This window comes from Notolepis coatsorum (assembly GCF_963971535.1).
Source record: "Notolepis coatsorum genome assembly, chromosome: 11".
Classification (NCBI taxonomy): domain Eukaryota; kingdom Metazoa; phylum Chordata; class Actinopteri; order Aulopiformes; family Paralepididae; genus Notolepis; species Notolepis coatsorum.
The window spans coordinates 2,377,890-2,387,889 of record NC_140175.1 but is presented as its reverse complement, the minus strand read 5'-3'; the positions used below and the strand labels follow the sequence as shown (position 1 = coordinate 2,387,889).

The window sequence follows — 10,000 nt, the reverse complement described above, 5'->3', positions numbered from 1 at the left end:
ATACTTGTACTTTTACTCAATTACATTTCAGAGAAAAAAAAACACACTTTTTACTGCTTACGTTTAAAATAAAGTACAAAGTACAAATCTCGCAGGTCCAACCATTTAAATTAGCATATTTGTTTCTCTTGCCGAACTAACGTTAACGTTATTAATCCTGCGGCTGCACTTTATTTATATAAAAAACAGTCAATCAAATCCCCATCAATGGAAAATGTACCCGCCCATACCCATGCTGATTGGTCCTTGTGCAAGACTAGAAAGTGGGGATCTTTGATTAAACACCTGCTATCAGAAGAATAGACTTCTGTTTTTACTTTTACTTTTTAGTACTTAAGTACGTTTAAAAGTAGAAACTTTTTGACTTTTATTCAAGTGTGTTTTTAGCCAGATACGTTTACTTGAGTACGATTTTGAGACACTACCCATACTTTCACTTAAGTATAATTTCTGGGTACTTTTTACACCCCTGCATAGAACCCATTTCCCTGTATGGTTGTGAAGTCTGGGGCCCACTTGCAAACCAAGACTTCACCAAATGGGACAAACACCAAATTGAGAGTCTGCATGCAGAATTTTGCAAATGCAGAGCAGAACTAGGAAGATACCCACTAATTATCTAAATCCAAAAAAGAGCATTTCAATTCTATAACCACTGTTACGTTGTCATTGACCTTCTTTAAGCTCGCTGTCGAGTCAATGCAACACAACAGGGAGACGGCAGTCAAAGTAGTTGATAAGAAATATTTAATAAAATAATTACCATGGATGAAAATGAAGAATAAATGAAAGTAACGACACATACTACACAGACAGGATCAGCACCAGACACAGGGGAAGACAGAACACTTATACACGAGGGAATGACGAGACGAGACACACCTGGGTTGATTACAAATGGGTACACCTGGAAGGGGAAACGATAAGGACTACAAAACCAGGACAGGGAACTACAACTAGACATAACACATCACACTGGGAACGCCTGATCAAGGCACACACAGACCCCACACGTAACACCCCCACCCTCAACTTTATGTACATAACCCCAAGGCGAAATGGGGGAATGAACATAAAAAAATTGTTGTCTAACCTATATATATATATGAAAAAAACAATATTATCATCAATATAAATCAATGCCTCACAGTATATACTGAGTTATCTACCCAGTAATGCAACAGTCCATGTCGCTATCGGACTATCGTGCGCGTGGGCAGTGGTCCCCCCACCCCCACACAGCTCACAACACCCCCAACACGTTCCGTATGACATTACAGCCCACAATAACTAGAGCAATATAAATAAGGGAATCAGTGGTCGAGAATTGGGGAAGCCCTAATCCGAAATCCCAGATCATCCCTCGTCACTCCCGACCCCTGGAAGACAGAACAAAATCATTACCAACGAAGCAGCAAAGCATGCATAAGCCCATACACAAGAAAAAAAATATATACAATAGGCAACAAGACAGCTCTGACAGAGACCCACATTTCGTGAGGAATGTCCAGCCTCGTTTCTACTATTGCCTGGGACGGGACAATGACACCGGCCCTCAGCTCCCCAAGCCCTTTAAAAAAAAAAAACAAGGCTGCGGTCAGGTGGCGTAGCGGAGATTGCGTTCGTCACCACCGCTGGAGACGCTGGGTTCGCGTGTTCGAATCCAGCTCCCGGCGTTGACACCAGCTTGGCTGGCCGTTCACACTGATACAATTGGCAGTATTAGGGGGTGGGGAAAGCTGGCGGGGTGGGTCCTGGGCGTTGTGGACAGCGACCCCTACAGTTCGGTCGGGGCGCCTGCTCAGCGAGGGTAGGATCTGGAGAGAGGTAGTGCGGCCTTCCACACGTTACACTCTCCCCGGTGAGAATCTGCGCTGCCAGGCTGGCTGCCGGCTGGCTGCACATGTGTCGGAGGAAAACATGTGACAGTCTCCGGCCTCTCGGACCAACAGTAGGGGAAAGTGCGCAACAACCAGGAAGGGGGTTGGGAATTGGCATAACGACTAACAGTGGGATGGGAGAAAAATCGGAAAAAGGAGGGGGAAAAAGATAATCATAAAAAAAAAAAAAAAAAAAAAAACAAGGCTGTTATTATCACCGACACCCCTAGGTGGAGCCACCACCGAGACTGCCACCTCCCTCTGTAACTGCGCCCGCTTATGTGGATTCACGTGATACGCGTGCTGTTCAATGGGCAATGCCTCCCCCACATTGATGTCATGATGCAATACATTTGTGCGCGAAGGGATATCGGAGAAAAGATCACCACGAGCCCTAATCAGACTCATGACATCATCTCGCTGCAGCTCTGATAAATGGCCCAGACGACAGCCAAGAGTGACCAAAGACTCAGTGTTTGTCAAACGTCCCTCCACGACCGCTTTAGACGGAATAATGACGTCATCTTCCATTTCACCAGCTCCCTCTGAAAAACAAAGACTGTCATTACTCACATCAACACTAGATGGGGGCCAACACACAAGCCGACGCCGGCACAGCGGGCACCCCTGCAGAGGGCACAATAACACTGTCAACAGGACCCACCAGAGGATCTCTTGCGTAAAATGGCTTAATCATATTAATATGACACACGCGGGTCTTCCGCCCACGATCCGCGTCACTGACCGATACACCCATGTCAAATAAATCCCCCCCAGCACTACCGGTCATGGCCGTCGTAAGTGCATCTGATGGAACAACTCCCGTATGCACATTCGCCAGAACGTCCGCCACAACAGGCCCCGCTGAAACGCAAATGACATCTGATTTTATTAACATCTTACCCCCGGCCAGGTCGTTACCGAGGATCAATGACACTCCCTCGCCTGGAAAACGGCTATCCACCCCGATTACGACCGGTCCAGATCCGACTTTAAATGAATCTTGTGTAGCGGCATTCTCATCACCTGCCTACCAAAAGCTCTGACCCTTATCTCAGCATGTGCCTTTGATCTGTTATCAAAGGGTAACACATTCCTACGGATAACCGATTGAGACGCAGCAGTGTCTCGTAAGATCGTTACAGGAACTTTCCTACCACCTTTGCAAAATGATACCAACCCTCTGCTAATAAAAGGTAAATAGGTTGCCATGCCTTTACCCATAGCAGTGGGCGTCGCAACCAACGATATTTGTGGCATCTGCGTGGTAGGACTGTTAACCCTGTGAAGGAGAGCATAACAATTGTCCTTGATGTGCCCTTTTTCCCCACAGTGAAAACACACGTGAGTGTCCCCCCCCACTCCTCGCTCACTAACTCGACCTGCGTCCGCATGTTTTAACTGCTCGCTACTGCCAGAGGCTACCGGTTTGCCACCGGAGCTCCACCCCGGTCTGTCCCCCCCACTAGGGCAGTCAGGCTTGACGAACAGCACCCTGTGTGTTAAAACAAACTCATCCGCAAGGCCCGCAGCCACCGAGCACTCAGCAACCTTCCGTTCATTGATGTACATCGCCACATTCTCGGGCAAACAATACGACTTAAATTCCTCCAAAAGAATGAGCTCCCGCATTTTAGCCAGGGTGTCCACTTTCTCCGACGCGCACCACCGATCAAACAATAATTCTTTTTTGTATGCAAACTCCACATAGGTCTGCAGGCTGTTCTTCCTCAGAGCACGGAACCGCTGCCTGTATGCCTCAGGTACCAGCTCATATGCCCTGAGAATTGCAGCCTTGACCACAGCGTAGTCCTGGGTATTTGGGCATAGCGACGCATACACATGTTGCCAGGGACGTGCACAGGACTTTAGAGAGGCAGGTGCTCAAAGGCTGAAAAGGGCACTGGGCCTGTGCTATTTTTGGGGGCCCTTTTTGGGCGGGGAGGGGCCTTTTTATGCTTTTTGGGGGGTTTTGGTGATCAAATATTGAATATTGAACTATAATAATCAGTGCAGGAGCTCACTTATCCTTGAAAGACACTTTTATCACTGACTTAAAAGGCCCATACATCTCCATAAATGTTCAGGGCGGAGGGAATAAGTGCTTACCCTACAGACCACAAGTCTGTTAGGACAGCAGACTCGGTTGGCACTGCTCAAAACTTACCTTTTTAAAATAGCTTTTAAATGAATTATTATCTTTATTTCATTGTCTTATTTTTCTTTATTTCTATACATTTTACTTAAATACTTTATTATAATTTGTATCATTGTTTTATGTAGTTTTTATTTAAATTTTTTTTAAGATTTCTTTTTTGGCGTTTTATTGCTTTATTTCTACTGGGCAGTCCAGTAGAGAGAGACAGAGGAGGAATGGGAGACAGAGTGGGGGGAAGACATTCAGCAAATAACGACGGTTTCGGGAATCGAACCCGGGTCGGCCGTGTCGCGGCTGAGCACGCTATGTGGTTCGCCACTGGGGCGCCCTATTTGTTCTTTTTTAATGTCAACATATCTATATTATTCAACTCAAACATGTTCCGTTGTGATGTCACAGTATGATGTCGTAATAGAACATTCTAGAACATTTGTGATGTCACAGTATGTTGTCATAATCAAACATTCTAGAACATTTGTGATGTCACAGTATGATGTCATAACCAAACATTCTAGAACATTTGTGATGTCTCAGTATGATGTCATAATCAAACATTCTAGAACATTTGTGATGTCACAGTATGATGTCATAACCAAACATTCTAGAACATTTGTGATGTCACAGTATGATCTCATAATAGACCATTCTAGAACATTTGTGTACAGTATATATTCAACAATTATCGCTCCAGTAGAAGAAGAAAAAGAAGGTGAAGAAGGAGAAGAAGGAGAAGAAGAAGAGCCCATAAAAAGAATTGCGGAGGGCAGTAATACGCCACGATGCGTCTACTCTGCCGGAAATTCAAATAAGAAGAAGAAGAAGAATATCTCAGATCTCAGAAGACCAAGTGAAGATATCACTTGTTGGTTCCGGCTACTTGTCTGTAAGCTTGAATATATTCTGTAGATACAATTTAAAATCCCCACATGGAAAAGGAAACAATGTCCTGTACAATCCTTAATGAGCTGCGTCTGGAGGGAAGGCTCTGTGATGTGGTTATTAAAGTCAACAGCACTGAGTTGAATGCCCACAAGGCCCTCCTGTGTGACTGCAGTGACTATTTCAGGTAAGTTTAGCTTGGTTCAGGTTAGCTTGGTTCAGGTTAGCTTGGTTAGTAAACAGATACCATACTGTACTTTTACTGTAAACAGATACTATACTGTATGTCTACTGTAAAAAGATACTATACTGTAAAACAGATACTATACTGTATGCCTCAGGTACCAGCTCATATGCCCTGAGAATTGCAGCCTTGACCACAGCGTAGTCCTGGGTATTTGGGCATAGCGACGCATACACATGTTGCCAGGGACGTGCACAGGACGGGCCTGTGCTATTTTTGGGGGCCCTTTTTGGGCGGGGAGGGGCCTTTTTATGCTTTTTGGGGGGTTTTGGTGATCAAATATTGAATATTGAACTATAATAATCAGTGCAGGAGCTCACTTATCCTTGAAAGACACTTTTATCACTGACTTAAAAGGCCCATACATCTCCATAAATGTTCAGGGCGGAGGGAATAAGTGCTTACCCTACAGACCCCAAGTCTGTTAGGACAGCAGACTCGGTTGGCACTGATCAAAACGTACCTTTTTAAAATAGCTTTTAAATGAATTATTATCTTTATTTCATTGTCTTATTTTTCTTTATTTCTATGCATTTTACTTAAATATTTTATTATAATTTGTATCATTGTTTTATGTAGTTTTTTTTATCATTTTATTTGTTCTTTTTTAATGTCATCATATTATTTATATTATTAAACTCAAACATGTTCCGTTGTGATGTCACAGTATGATGTCGTAATAGAGCATTCTAGAACATTTGTGATGTCACAGTATGTTGTCATAGTATGATGTCATAATCAAACATTCTAGAACATTTGTGATGTCACAGTATGATGTCATAATAGACCATTCTAGAACATTTGTGTACAGTATATATTCAACAATTCTCTCAGAAGATCTCAGAACTCAGAAGACCAAGTGAAGATATCACTTGTTGGTTCCGGCTACTTGTCTGTAAGCTTGAATATATTCTGTAGATACAATTTAAAATCCCCACATGGAAAAGGAAACAATGTCCTCTACAATCCTTAATGAGCTGCGTCTGGAGGGAAGGTTCTGTGATGTGGTTATTAAAGTCAACAGCACTGAGTTGAATGCCCACAAGGCCCTCCTGTGTGACTGCAGTGACTATTTCAGGTAAGTTTAGCTTGGTTCAGGTTAGCTTGGTTCAGGTTAGCTTGGTTCAGGGTAACTTGGTTAGTAAACAGATACCATACTGTACTTTTACTGTAAACAGATACTATACTGTACTTCTACTGTAAACAGATACTATACTGTACGTCTACTGTAAAAATATACTATACTGTACTTCTGTAAAAAATATACTATACTGTACTTCTACTGTAAACAAATAATATACTGTACTTCTACTGTAAACAGATAATATACTGTACTTCTAATGTAAAAAGATACTATACTGTAATTCTACTGTAAACAGATACTGTATTACACTGTAAACAGATACTATACTGTACTTCTACTGTAAACAGATACTATACTGTATGTCTACTGTAAAAAGATACTATACTGTAAAACAGATACTATACTGTACTTCTACTGTAAACAGATACTATACTGTACTTCTACTGTAAACAGATACTGTACTTATACTGTAAACTGATACTATACTGTACTTCTACTGTAAACAGATACTATACTGTACTTCTACTGTAAAAAGATACTATACTGCACTTCTACTCTAAACAGATACTATACTGTACTTCTACTGTAAACAGATACTATACTGTACTTCTACTGTAAAAAGATACTATACTTCTACTGTGCTAAGACCCTATACTTCTACAGTAAAAATGTCCCCGACTAAGGATTTGGATAGTCGACTATGATTGGCCAAAATTTGCCGTTAGTCGACTATTAGTCGACAAAAAAAAAAGTATAATATATATATATATATTTTTTTATCATTCCATTTGGGCTGTGGGGGTGCTTAATGTCTGAAGGAGTCGACTGAAGGCTTCTTGTCCTCTGCGAAAGCATGCAATTGGTCCACTGATGGATACATCTTGATATTTGTCTAGTCTAGTGTGTTCATTAGATGGGTGAAATCCTCTTTCAGTGCCTCTGTGTGTGTTTTCTTAGGCAGTTGGCCTCTGGTATGCGTGCCATTAGTTTTAGCCACGCTTCTAAGAGGTTGGCAGTCGACTACGGCTCCTTTCGACCGATTAGTCGACTATTCGACTAATAGGGGTCAGCCCTAATTACTACACAGGACAGAATGTTGCTTACTGTTTACTCATCAGATATCTCTATACTCTGCGTCCCACAGAGCCCTCTTCACTCGCTGGAGCGACACAGAGAAACCAGTCTACAGTATCCCTGGGGTGTCCCCGGGTATGATGCAGCTCATCATAGAGTACGCCTACACACGCTTTGTGCTGGTGACAGCAGAGAACGTGGAAGAGCTTCTGGTGGCTGCAGACCAGCTTCGCGTCACTGGCATAGTAGGAGCGTGCTCTGACTTCCTAGAAGGCCAGCTGTCTCTGGAAAACTGTGTCGGCATCTGGAGGTTTGTGGACATCTACTGCTGCCCTGACCTGAGGCGCAAGGCCCATCTCTTCATCGTGCGCCACTTTGGGGAGATGTTGCACGTCTCACAGGAGTTTGTGGAGCTGTCCCCGCAGCAACTGGTGGACATCATCGAGAGGGATGATCTGAACGTGAAGAGCGAGGAGACGGTGTTCGAGGCCGTCCTCCGTTGGATCGACCACTCCCGTGAGGAGCGTAAAACACACATCCCTTTGCTGCTGCCCAAGGTAACTAATTGTATTACGGATACACAAACATGGTTGCTAGTGCCTGAGCCACATTTATTTTTTATTAAATTTTTATTATTTAACTTTTTCTTGTTTGTCTGTCTCTTGTCAAGGTCATTATGATTCATGTTACTGTTATTATTGTTGTCGTCGCTGTTGTCATTGTTATTATTATTATTATTGTACTGTTATGTTCTGTTTTATGTATGAAAAGAAAAGAAAAGAAAAATATTTATAAAAAAAAAACGGATTGTATTACTGTGCATTACATTAAAACAACACTAGGTTCCCTAGTACAGTGGTTCTCAAACATTTGGGTCCAAACTGTTCCCTAGCAACAGAAACCGTCTACAACCGATGTCTAAGTTGTACCCGCTGTCTGCTTGTCTCTTCCCAGGTTCGCATGGGCTTGATGAGGCCTGACTACTTCAGGAGCAACGTCCAGAACAACCCTGTGGTGAGGGACAGCCACGACTGCAGGCCCCTCATCCTCAGCGTCCTGAACCCCCCTGGCTCCGACAGGCTCCCAAACCCCCTGACCCGCCCACGCCGGCCCCAGGAGGTCCTATTGGCCATCGGAGGCGGGTTACTCTGCAGCACGACCATGGAGGCTTACAACATCCGAGCCGGTGGATGGATGGACGTGAGCGTTGAGGGGGAGAGTCGCCGGGCCTTCCACGGCACCGCTTATCTCCACGGTCTAGTCTACTGCGTCGGCGGCCTGGACGGCTGCTATGAGCCTCTCGGCACAAACGGCACAGAGTATTTGAACAGTGTGCGCAGGTTCAACCCCGTCACTCGCAGCTGGCTGCAGGCGGCTCCCATGCACTCACGCCGCAGTCACCTCAGCGTGGTCGCGTTGGACGGCTGTATCTACGCCATGGGAGGGAGAGACAGACGCGTGGTACTGAACACCGCCGAGCGCTACGAGCCTGAAACCAACCAGTGGACAGTGATCTCACCCATGCTGGAGCACAGGGGCATCGCAGGGGCAGCAGCCCTCCAGGGCAAGGTGGGTGGAACTGAGGGACACAGGGTGGTAGATGAACACAAGGAACGTTAGATCAGAAATCATAAATATCTTTATTGCCAAGTGAGCTTGCACATACAAAATATGTGTCTGGGTCCTTTGGTGCATCAACATTAACAGACAATTAAAGTAGAATGAAATCAAATGGAATATATAAACTAAATTAGAATATTCTTTCTTATTACAGGTTTACATCTGTGGTGGCTGCACCAACAGGACGGAGTGGCTGTTCACAGCTGAGTGCTACAGCCCAGACACTAACCAGTGGACTCTGATCGCCCCCATGAGCAGCAGGCGTTTAGGAGTGGGAGTGGCTGCATACGGAGGACATGTCTATGCGGTAGGTGCACACGGAGACAAATGCTTTATACTAGATATTTCTATAGATATGTATCATTTGACTTGCAATGCTTCTGTGATGCCCTCATTTCCCTAAGTGGATTAATACAGTGTCTGCCTGCCTGCCTGCCTGCCTGAGCCACACACTAAAACATTCCTCTCATGTGTCCTGTCCTCAGGTGGGAGGGTTGGAACGGTGGAAACTACCTGCGTAGCGCAGAGGTCTACAGCCCCTTGACTGACTCCTGGAGCGCCCTGCCCGACATGCTCACCCCCCGCTGCTTCTTTGGCATTGCGGTGCTGGACGACCTGCTCTTCGTGGTCGGAGGCTCCTACAGTGACTTCACCTCCATCTCCAACAAGGTGGAGCACTACGACCATGCAGCGACAGGTGGACTGTAGCCGAGGACATGAAGATCCAGCGCGGTGCCCTAAGCTGCTGCATAATACTTGGCCTGCCATTTAATATGAGCCAATACGCTGCTCCCCGTGGAGGAGGAGGAGGAGGAGGAGCAGGAGGAGGAAGAGGAGGAGCAGGAGGAGGAGGATGAGGAGGAGGAGCAGGAGGAGGAGAAGAGGAGGAAGAGGAGGAGGAGGAAGAGGAGGAGGAGGAGGAGCAGGAGGAGCAGGAGGAGGAGGAGGAGGAGGAAGAGTAGGAGCAGGAGCAGGAGGAGCAGGAGAGGAGGGAGGAGGAAGATGAGGAAGAGTAGGAGCAGGAGAAGGAGGAGGAGGAGGAAGAGGAGAAGGAGGAAGAT

At 45.1% G+C, this 10,000-nt stretch overlaps 1 pseudogene across 1 annotated transcript in view; it reads left to right on the top strand.

The window, feature by feature from the left end:
• Positions 1-10,000, top strand: part of LOC311236467 — a 25,797-nt pseudogene that overhangs the window by 9,693 nt on the left and 6,104 nt on the right. The window lies entirely within an intron of this gene.